The sequence below is a fragment of the Martes martes genome, assembly GCF_963455335.1.
Source record: "Martes martes genome assembly, chromosome: 14".
Taxonomy (NCBI): Eukaryota; Metazoa; Chordata; class Mammalia; order Carnivora; family Mustelidae; genus Martes; species Martes martes.
Genome location: NC_137902.1, coordinates 9008393 through 9019704, shown reverse-complemented (window position 1 = coordinate 9019704; position 11312 = coordinate 9008393). Strand labels below are relative to the sequence as shown.

General features: G+C 48.9%; 1 protein-coding gene across 4 annotated transcripts in view; it reads left to right on the top strand.

Annotated features, from left to right (window-relative positions):
- The first annotated feature begins 3315 nt into the window (after window positions 1-3315).
- Window positions 3316-11312, top strand: part of DMBT1 (deleted in malignant brain tumors 1) — a 61741-nt gene continuing 53744 nt past the window's right edge. For all 4 annotated transcript variants that reach the window (XM_080823378.1, XM_080823376.1, XM_080823377.1 and 1 more), the window contains exon 1: window positions 3316-3375. The gene's annotated coding sequence lies outside the window, so the exon portion shown is untranslated. The remainder of the gene's footprint in view (window positions 3376-11312) is intronic.

Below are 11312 nucleotides of genomic sequence, written 5' to 3'. Positions count from 1 at the left end.
CCCCCTCCCCCCACTGGTGCAGGTGATGGGGCCTGGGTCTGCTCTGTGAGATGTGGGCTGCGGGCATGGTGACACAGGTGGGCGGGTGGACAGAGGACGCCCACCTTCTTCTCTTGTCAGGGGGACACCAGTGGGCACCGGCTCGGGGGCCATCCGGGGGCTGGAAATTGTGTCTCCATCAAAATACTTGAAAATGGCCAGGCAGGGTAGTTAGCTCTAGCTTTCATCTCTACAATGTGGATTCGCTGGGCTGGCTTTGGCTCTGAAAGGTGACGTGGGATTTAAGTTGGCCCCTGAGGGACAGGGTGCGAGCAGCCCCGTTCTCATCTACAGAGGGGGTGAGGGCAGCAGCGGCCGTGGATTGAGGGAACGCGTGGTTTTCCCACGACGTTCTGGGCATGCGCACGCACACGCGCACGCATGCGTGCCCACGCTTGCAGTTTAGAGGAGGGAGCGGACGTCCCCAAAGTGCTTCCTCTGTCCGGAGTGCCCAGCGGAACCGTGTGCCTGCGTCCTCCTGTGTCCATCCGCTGACCACCCCAGAGCTCGTTGTCACCACTTCCACATGCAGATGCGGGCAACAGCCCCAGGAAGGGTGCGTGGCTTGTCCCAGGTCGGCCAGAGTGAGCGGCTGGGCCAGGATTCCACCCTGGAGCTGGTCCACTGGCACGCGGGTAGCAGTTTCGGCCCAACGACCCTGTTGCTCCATGCAGAGAGCCGAGGAGATGACCCTTGGCATTTGCCTCACGCCGGAGCCCCAGGGGGGGGCGGGGGAGCTGGGCGTCAGAAGGGCCACGGCAGCTGGCTTGGTCCTCAGCTCTGCTCCTTGCACATGCCCTTGAGAAAAAGCTCAGTGCCCCCAGGGCCGTGCTGGGCCGGACAAGCCGTGGAGCCCCTGCCTCTTCTCGCCACGTCTTTGGTGCTGTCACTTACTGGCTCTGGGACCCCTCCCAGCCTCCGTTTGCTCATCTCTTCTGGGACCTTGTTCCAGCCTCCCTGGTGGTGTGGACATGAGGTCAGCAAGCAGCGTCTGGCACAGACAAGGTGCCTGGGAGCCACTCACTGTTACTGCGCTGGGTCCCAATGTTGTACCCAAACCTCACTTCCCAAGTGCGAGGTGTTGTCTTGGATTGGATCCTAGAACGGGAAAAGGAAAAGCTGGTAAAATCCACATAAAGACGGAGTTCCGTGAGTAGGGAACGACCGAGGGCTGGTCCAGCACCATGAGAAATGCATCACGGTCTCCCTGGATGCCCTCTCGGGAACGGGGGCCGTGTGTGTGGGAGCTCTCTCTCTGTATTAGCTCCACAACGTGTCGCTAACTCCAAAGTTATTCCAAGAAAAATTTTAACATCACGGCCTTGGGTCCCATTTCTTGCAGGCCAATGATTTGCTAAACGAGGAAGCAACAATTGCTTACAAATGAATTCCCAACAGATTGTTCAACCTTGTACGCACCTTTTCCACAGCTTAGCAGGGGTTTTGCAATGATTAATGCCTTAAATAAGAAGGAGGAAATCGAATGAAGGGACATTCAGATGTGGGGAGAATGTGTTTCATGTGGGTGGCATTTGGACTGGGGGGAGGCACTTCTGAATCATTTAAATAACAGGCCACCAGGCTACCTTCCAGAGAAGCTCTCCCTTCTTCAGCAGATGTTTATTATGCAAACTCACCCATGGGTATCCTGGGACTTAGCCTGATCTCAGTCTGCTGGATGTTCTAGAATGAGGAGAAAGTTCATGGCGGTGCGTCAGACTGAGTCCAGGTCGGGGGGCCTGGCATCCAGAATCCCGCAGTCCTGCTCAGTTGTCTTCTCCAGCCCCATGTGTCTCCACATCTTGCTGGGCATCTCCCACCTGTCTGGCTGTTTCCCACTCCTTCCACGCTGTTTTTGACCCCGAGATTTTATTTGTTTTGCATGATACCTTGGATCTCACTGTCTGGTACAAACTGTCTGTACTCCCTGCCTCCCCCACTCCAGTAGTGCTGCCTCTTTGCCTTGTTGCCTGCATTCATGCTGTTCCCTTCACCTGGAACAGTCTTTTTTTAAGTACCATGGACACTGCCCATCCAGGAATCTCTCCCTCCTTGACATACACTCTCAACACACACACACACACACACACACACACGGGGCACCTGGGTGGCTCAGTCCGTTAAGCATCTGCCTTCGGCTCAGGTCACGGTCCCAGCGTCCTGGGATCGAGCCCCGTTTGGGCTCCCTGCTCAGTGGGAAGCCTGCTTCTCCCTCTCCTATTCCCCCTGCTTGTGTTCCCTCTCTCTCTGTCTCTCACTCTGCCAAATAAATAAATAAAATCTTAAAACATACACACACACACACCCCTGACACACACAAAAACACAGACAGGTATAGATACACATACTACACACACAGACAGTGTCATTCTATGGTCATCACTCTTATTCTCCCATGACATCTTAACTCTTGCACCAGATTATCTTTGAATTTTTCTAGGGATCCTGCTATGCTGGGGGTCCATAGAGGGCAAGGACTGTGTCTTGCTCATTTAGTACCCAGCACAGCACCTTGCGTGGCCAAGAGCCTCCAGCGTGCCTGGCTCTTGCTGAACATAAGGGAGTAGTAACCTGGATGCCTGGTGCAGGGCCAGCTCAGCCAGAGAGCGTTGTGCCCATGAGCCGTCTCCAAAGGCGTGTCCCCTGGCTCGGTCCTGAGCAGGATTTCTGTGTCTTTGTGTATAGTTTATGGGGAGCAATATTACCCACATTACTGTGTATTATTACTTCAAGGTGTTTTGCTTTTTTGACACATGGCAATGGAATCTCATCATTTTAATCTGAATTGGGGGAGGCACACAGCGGAGTTCTGGGGCACCCTTGCTCAGGGCTCTTGACCTCAGACACGAGTTTCCCTTCTTGGTAAGCTGTGTGACTTTTGACAAGCTGTTTTACCTTCTAAGTCTTGGATTTCCAGCTATAGAATAGAAGTGCACAACACTTGTACTGTTACAGATTTTGTAAAGTGGGGTACTACATGTCGCGCACTTAGCTCCATGCCGGGAATACAGAGCTTGCTCAAAAATAGTAGCACTTCCTCTTCTGCTTCTTCCCTTTGACCTTCCTCCTTCTCTGCTGCTTTCTACCATTATTTTCATTTTCTTCCTTGGTCTTCAATTTCCCTTTCCCCATGGACTGTTAAGTCAAGTCCTCACTTCCTTTACGCTGATTTATGGCAGCAATAGAAATATACCACCCTGGGGGACACGCCTCCTTTCAGCAGGAACCTATAAATGTCAAGGTATTTTTATTCTAATTGAGAAGGGCCCAGCAAAATGGGGATCTCCATAGTCATCCTTGAAATATGTCTTTTACTGGATCCAGTTCTTTCTGCAGGTATATATATCTAACTCTTCATTCGTTAATTTCACTCTTGCGAATCCAAGTCATGGCGGGTTCTATCTATTTATTCCCTGGTGCTAGACTTTCCATCGTGAGGGGAGTTTTGTACCAAAGAGGAGACAATGCTTTGCTCATAATTGTCATTGCAAGTATTGACAAGGAATGGCTTTGTTTTTTTTTTTTTTTTTTTTTGGTTCTGTTTTGGTTGAGAAATACAATGGTCATAGTTAGAAAAAGTCAGTCATTATGTCGATGTTTCCAGGAGTAGCTCAACTAAGGAAATGATTGATTTGCCGTAGAAAAATTCCTGAAGTTAAGGAAAAGTGCATGTGAACTATTAATGGACTGTAAAACTTTGACATTGTTGGTTAAGGACGTGGCCTGTGTACTCTAAAACGGGCAGTAAGATGGCCCCCGAAAACACTCATTACTTGGTTTCTTTCCGCAGGTGTATATGGCTTGGTAGTATTTACCAAGCAAACTCAGGTCAAGTTGCTGAGCACAGACAAGATCATTAAGACTCCAACTTTGTGCCTGTCTCTGTCTGCTTTAGATAAATGATCTGAAGCTTAGGGTGTGAAGGTATTGAATGTACACAAAAGAGGCACTGGCAAGTCAGTGTGGCTGTGGCATCTCAGTGTCGATGTAGGGAGAAACTGTGTGAGCTGGCCGGCTAGCCAGTCTGCCTGTGAGCTATCTGTGTCTGTCCCCTTCTGTCTCTGTCTCTGCCTCAGTTCCTCCGTTCTGTTTTCTCTTCCTTCCCTCCTCCTCTTCTCCCTCTGCCTCCCTTCATTCCTTTCTTCCTTCCTTCTTCTCTTCTGCCTCCTTCCTGCTTTCTTTGGTGTCACCTTTTGCTACATTCATGAATTTCAGAAGACAGGGCAAAAGTACCCTAATTTCTAGAGAACTTCCAGAACTCTCACTCCTACCCCCAGGTTTTATTGGGGAAGCTCTGGAGATGCAGGTTCGTCTGGGAAATTGCCTTCATGAACGCAGCACCCCATAAGGACACCCCCTCCCCCCACTGGTGCAGGTGATGGGGCCTGGGTCTGCTCTGTGAGATGTGGGCTGCGGGCATGGTGACACAGGTGGGCGGGTGGACAGAGGACGCCCACCTTCTTCTCTTGTCAGGGGGACACCAGTGGGCACCGGCTCGGGGGCCATCCGGGGGCTGGAAATTGTGTCTCCATCAAAATACTTGAAAATGGCCAGGCAGGGTAGTTAGCTCTAGCTTTCATCTCTACAATGTGGATTCGCTGGGCTGGCTTTGGCTCTGAAAGGTGACGTGGGATTTAAGTTGGCCCCTGAGGGACAGGGTGCGAGCAGCCCCGTTCTCATCTACAGAGGGGGTGAGGGCAGCAGCGGCCGTGGATTGAGGGAACGCGTGGTTTTCCCACGACGTTCTGGGCATGCGCACGCACACGCGCACGCATGCGTGCCCACGCTTGCAGTTTAGAGGAGGGAGCGGACGTCCCCAAAGTGCTTCCTCTGTCCGGAGTGCCCAGCGGAACCGTGTGCCTGCGTCCTCCTGTGTCCATCCGCTGACCACCCCAGAGCTCGTTGTCACCACTTCCACATGCAGATGCGGGCAACAGCCCCAGGAAGGGTGCGTGGCTTGTCCCAGGTCGGCCAGAGTGAGCGGCTGGGCCAGGATTCCACCCTGGAGCTGGTCCACTGGCACGCGGGTAGCAGTTTCGGCCCAACGACCCTGTTGCTCCATGCAGAGAGCCGAGGAGATGACCCTTGGCATTTGCCTCACGCCGGAGCCCCAGGGGGGGGCGGGGGAGCTGGGCGTCAGAAGGGCCACGGCAGCTGGCTTGGTCCTCAGCTCTGCTCCTTGCACATGCCCTTGAGAAAAAGCTCAGTGCCCCCAGGGCCGTGCTGGGCCGGACAAGCCGTGGAGCCCCTGCCTCTTCTCGCCACGTCTTTGGTGCTGTCACTTACTGGCTCTGGGACCCCTCCCAGCCTCCGTTTGCTCATCTCTTCTGGGACCTTGTTCCAGCCTCCCTGGTGGTGTGGACATGAGGTCAGCAAGCAGCGTCTGGCACAGACAAGGTGCCTGGGAGCCACTCACTGTTACTGCGCTGGGTCCCAATGTTGTACCCAAACCTCACTTCCCAAGTGCGAGGTGTTGTCTTGGATTGGATCCTAGAACGGGAAAAGGAAAAGCTGGTAAAATCCACATAAAGACGGAGTTCCGTGAGTAGGGAACGACCGAGGGCTGGTCCAGCACCATGAGAAATGCATCACGGTCTCCCTGGATGCCCTCTCGGGAACGGGGGCCGTGTGTGTGGGAGCTCTCTCTCTGTATTAGCTCCACAACGTGTCGCTAACTCCAAAGTTATTCCAAGAAAAATTTTAACATCACGGCCTTGGGTCCCATTTCTTGCAGGCCAATGATTTGCTAAACGAGGAAGCAACAATTGCTTACAAATGAATTCCCAACAGATTGTTCAACCTTGTACGCACCTTTTCCACAGCTTAGCAGGGGTTTTGCAATGATTAATGCCTTAAATAAGAAGGAGGAAATCGAATGAAGGGACATTCAGATGTGGGGAGAATGTGTTTCATGTGGGTGGCATTTGGACTGGGGGGAGGCACTTCTGAATCATTTAAATAACAGGCCACCAGGCTACCTTCCAGAGAAGCTCTCCCTTCTTCAGCAGATGTTTATTATGCAAACTCACCCATGGGTATCCTGGGACTTAGCCTGATCTCAGTCTGCTGGATGTTCTAGAATGAGGAGAAAGTTCATGGCGGTGCGTCAGACTGAGTCCAGGTCGGGGGGCCTGGCATCCAGAACCCCGCAGTCCTGCTCAGTTGTCTTCTCCAGCCCCATGTGTCTCCACATCTTGCTGGGCATCTCCCACCTGTCTGGCTGTTTCCCACTCCTTCCACGCTGTTTTTGACCCCGAGATTTTATTTGTTTTGCATGATACCTTGGATCTCACTGTCTGGTACAAACTGTCTGTACTCCCTGCCTCCCCCACTCCAGTAGTGCTGCCTCTTTGCCTTGTTGCCTGCATTCATGCTGTTCCCTTCACCTGGAACAGTCTTTTTTTAAGTACCATGGACACTGCCCATCCAGGAATCTCTCCCTCCTTGACATACACTCTCAACACACACACACACACACACACACACACACACACACACACGGGGCACCTGGGTGGCTCAGTCCGTTAAGCATCTGCCTTCGGCTCAGGTCACGGTCCCAGCGTCCTGGGATCGAGCCCCGTTTGGGCTCCCTGCTCAGTGGGAAGCCTGCTTCTCCCTCTCCTATTCCCCCTGCTTGTGTTCCCTCTCTCTCTGTCTCTCACTCTGCCAAATAAATAAATAAAATCTTAAAACATACACACACACACACCCCTGACACACACAAAAACACAGACAGGTATAGATACACATACTACACGCACAGACAGTGTCATTCTATGGTCATCACTCTTATTCTCCCATGACATCTTAACTCTTGCACCAGATTATCTTTGAATTTTTTCTAGGGATCCTGCTATGCTGGGGGTCCATAGAGGGCAAGGACTGTGTCTTGCTCATTTAGTACCCAGCACAGCACCTTGCGTGGCCAAGAGCCTCCAGCGTGCCTGGCTCCTACTGAACATAAGGGAGTAGTAACCTGGATGCCTGGTGCAGGGCCAGCTCAGCCAGAGAGCGTTGTGCCCATGAGCCGTCTCCAAAGGCGTGTCCCCTGGCTCGGTCCTGAGCAGGATTTCTGTGTCTTTGTGTATAGTTTATGGGGAGCAATATTACCCACATTACTGTGTATTATTACTTCAAGGTGTTTTGCTTTTTTGACACATGGCAATGGAATCTCATCATTTTAATCTGAATTGGGGGAGGCACACAGCGGAGTTCTGGGGCACCCTTGCTCAGGGCTCTTGACCTCAGACACGAGTTTCCCTTCTTGGTAAGCTGTGTGACTTTTGACAAGCTGTTTTACCTTCTAAGTCTTGGATTTCCAGCTATAGAATAGAAGTGCACAACACTTGTACTGTTACAGATTTTGTAAAGTGGGGTACTACATGTCGCGCACTTAGCTCCATGCCGGGAATACAGAGCTTGCTCAAAAATAGTAGCACTTCCTCTTCTGCTTCTTCCCTTTGACCTTCCTCCTTCTCTGCTGCTCTCTACCATCGGTTTCATTTTCTTCCTTGGTCTTCAATGTCCCTTTCACCCTTGTTCTTGTCCTTCAGCGGGCAACTCCAATTCCTTCTGCACCGAACAGACTCCGCCCCCCACAAAACCTGCCACCCCATCTCCACCTTCTGCTTCAAATCACAGCTCCTAATGCATGGTCAGTGCAGAAAAAGGAGGAACTAGAGAAAAATGAAAGAAAAAGTAATAACACCCCAAATCCATCACTCGAGATGGCTGTTGTTAAAATATGTGTTCCTTTTAAGATACGTGTGATATAGTGTAACATACAGTTTTTCTATAATTTATCTTCATATTCTGAACATTCTAACATGCCATTCATAGTTTTTGGACATTGAGGTCATTTTAGATTTTCTTCTTTTTTAAAAGTTTCAGCTTTAGGGGCACCTGGGTGGCTCAGGCGGTTGGGCATCTGCCTTCAGGTCAGGTCATGATCTCCAGGTCCTGGGATGGAGCCCTGAGTCAGGCTGCCAGCTCTGTGGGGAGCCTGCTTCTCCCTTTCCCTCTGCCTCTCCCCCTGCTTCTGCTCTCTCTCTCTCTCAAATGAATAAATAAAATCTTTCAAATTTTTTCAGCTTTAATGAGGTATGATTATCAATAAAGTTATAGGATATTTGAAGTGCACCCCATGGTGATTAGACAGAAGTATCTGGTGTAAAGAGGCTTCCCACTGAGTTAACACATGCATTACCCCACGGGTTTATCTCTCTCCATTTTATTTATTTTTTTGATGAGAACTTTTAAGTTCTATTCCCTTAATAAATTTCAATTGTGAAATACAGTATGATCGACTGTAAGCCACCATGTTTGCGTTAGATTTTCAGACCTTACTCATAGCAGAAATTTGTACCTTTTTACTAACCCCTCCCTTTTTCTTGTGCCCCTTTCAGGTTCTTTATGTAATGGGCAGTACTGTCAACACCCACACATCTTTGTTTACATTGTAGAAATTATGAAGATTTCCTTTGGCTATATTCTCTCTTTTTTTAAAGATTTCATTACTTTGAGAGAGAGAGCATGAGTGGGGTAGTAGGGGAGGGGATGAGGAGAGGCAGAAGGAGAGGGAGAAGCAGGCTGAGTGGGGAGCCTGAGGTGGGGCTCAATCCCAGAACCTGGGGATCCAGTTGTGTCCTGAGTGAAAGGCAGACGCTTAACCAACTGAGCTACCCAGACGCCCCTCCTTTGTCTATATCATTTGAAGCGGCATTACAGAGTCAAAGAGTTGATTACTTCTAAGGCTTCTAAAACATATTGATAAATTATTTTCCCAGACGTGTACCCATTCTTTCCCCTATGGGTAAAAAACAAAAGTGGCAATTTTTCTACACTTTGTCTAGATCTGAATATTATAGCTCAAAAATCTTGGCTGAGTTGCTGAATGAAAGTGGTATAGAGTTATTTCAGTTTGCATTTCTTCGCTTACAGTGAGGGTGAGCATTTTCAAGCCATTTATGTTCTCTTTCCTTGATTGTCTGTATATTTAAAAAGTATTGTCCAATATTTTTGAAAGTTGGTGTCTTCCTTGTCAATTTACCTAAACTTTCTATATGAATTGATCATGAATACTTTGTCCATTATATTGATGACAGATATTTTCTCAGTTTTTTATTTGCCTTTAATTTTGGATTTTGATTTTTTTCCTGAACAAGTATTTTTTATTTTTTGTGTAATTAAATTTCTTGCTGTTTTCTTTTGTGATTTCCTACTGATTTTAAATCTAGACATTTCTTACAGAAATCAGATAAACATTTAACTAATTTCTTAATTTTGTGTGTTTAAATACCTAGTTTTTTAGCTCTAAAAATTATTTTGCTTTTTGGTGCGGTGTCAGTCTTTAAAATTATACATATATATATAATAACATACACACACACATATATAATAGAGATGCAAGCAGGGGTGGGAAGGGGCAGAGGGAGAGGGAGAGAGAGAATCTTAAGGAGGCTCCATGCACAACATGGACCCTGATGTAGGGCTCATCTCAGGACCCTGAGATTAAGTCAAGAGTTGGATGCTTAACCAACTGAATCACCCAGGCACCCTTTTCTCTATATTTTAACTCACATTGCTTTATTTTGAATATTTTTGAGCTAATGATTTTTTTTTGAATGCCAGCTACATGAGAGACACTATCTTAAACACTTGATGTATTTTTTGTCTTGGTTTTGTCTTCACAATAACCCTATGAAGTAGTTCGTGTACTTACCCTTTTACAGATAAGGAGATTGAGGCCGAGTGAGGTTAATGACTTGTTCGGCTTTAGAGAAAGAATGAACAGCAGAGCTAGAATTTGAACCCGTGGACCCCTGTCCCAAGTCCTGGGTGTACAAGTCCCACTTCGCTCTGTCAGAATCTAATCCTTTTCAAGAACTTATCTTTAGCCTGTTAATTTTTCCTAAAGAACTTTGGCACCCTTTTTTAAAGAACCACTCAATCAAAGAAAAACCTTCGAACAGGAATTATAGTAAGCCTGTGGGTTGGTTTACAGTGACTGACATTTCTGTATTCAGTCCTTCCATCCAGAAAGCTGGTTCATCGAGCTCTTCCTCTGCAGGAGACTGCCAAGAAGCTTTGCATGGAGTTTGTGTTTTTATTCTTTTTATTCTTTCTTTTATATTTTTAAAGTGGGATCCATGCCCAATGTGGGGGCTTGACCTCACAGCTCTGGGATCAAGAGTTAGATGCTCTACCAACTGAGCCAGCCAGGTGGCCCTGTACTTTTATTCTTGTAAGACTGTTTGGAAGGAGCCTTTATTCATAGTGTCCCAACTTCCTCAGAGCCCACTGTAAGCCCCGTCGTCCCCCCTGCCTGGCTCACATCTGCTTGTAGTTCCTGGAGTAGTACCAGGGAACCACATACGATCTCCACCAGACCCTGGGCACCCGTCAACCGAAGTCCCTTGCCCTCCAGCTGGTTACGTGGCCATGTCACCCACTAGAGCAAACTCGCGAAGGACGAAGGATGGTGGAGGCACCGTGCCGTGTCAGATCTCCCCCTACCTGAGGCGTCCAGCATCCTGTAGGATCTCTGTAAGCGGTTGTTGAAGGAAGTGTATCTCACCTGTCTCTTGAAACTGCTGTTACATTTCCCTTACATAGGCTGCAACTCAGTGGTTTTCAAACGTATCAGAATCACCTGGAGCGGGGCACCTGGTGGCTCAGTGGGTTGGGCCTCTGTCTCCGGCTCAGGTCATGATCTCAGGGTCCTGGGATCGAGGCCCGCATCAGGCTGTCTGCTCAGCAGGAAGCCTGCTTCCCTTCCTCTCTCTCTCTGCCTGCCTCTCTGCCTACTTGTGATCTCTGTCTGTCAAATAAATAAATAAAGTCCTAAAAAAGAAAAGAATCACCTGGAGTGCTTGTTACAACCCACATTTGGGCCCCGCCTCCAGAGCTCCTGATTCGTAAAAGTCTAAAGGAGCCCTAAGGATCTGCAGTTTTAAGAAGTTCTGTGTGATGACTGCTGCTGCTGATTCATGGCCCCCACTTGGAGAACAGCTGCTCTGAAATACCCGCCCCCCTTTTTTTTTGTTTTAAGAAAGAGAGAGAGAGAGAAGAGAGTGTGGAGCTGGGGCGAGGAGGGGGGCGGAGAGGGGCAGAAAGAGAGAGAATCTCAAGCAGGCTCCATGCCCAGTGCAGTGCAGAGCGTGATGGGCTCGATCCCAGGACCCCGAGATCATGACCTGAGCTGAAATCAAGAGTCGGATACTTAACTGACTGAGCCACCCAGGCGTCCCTAAAATAACTATTTCTAAAGTGAC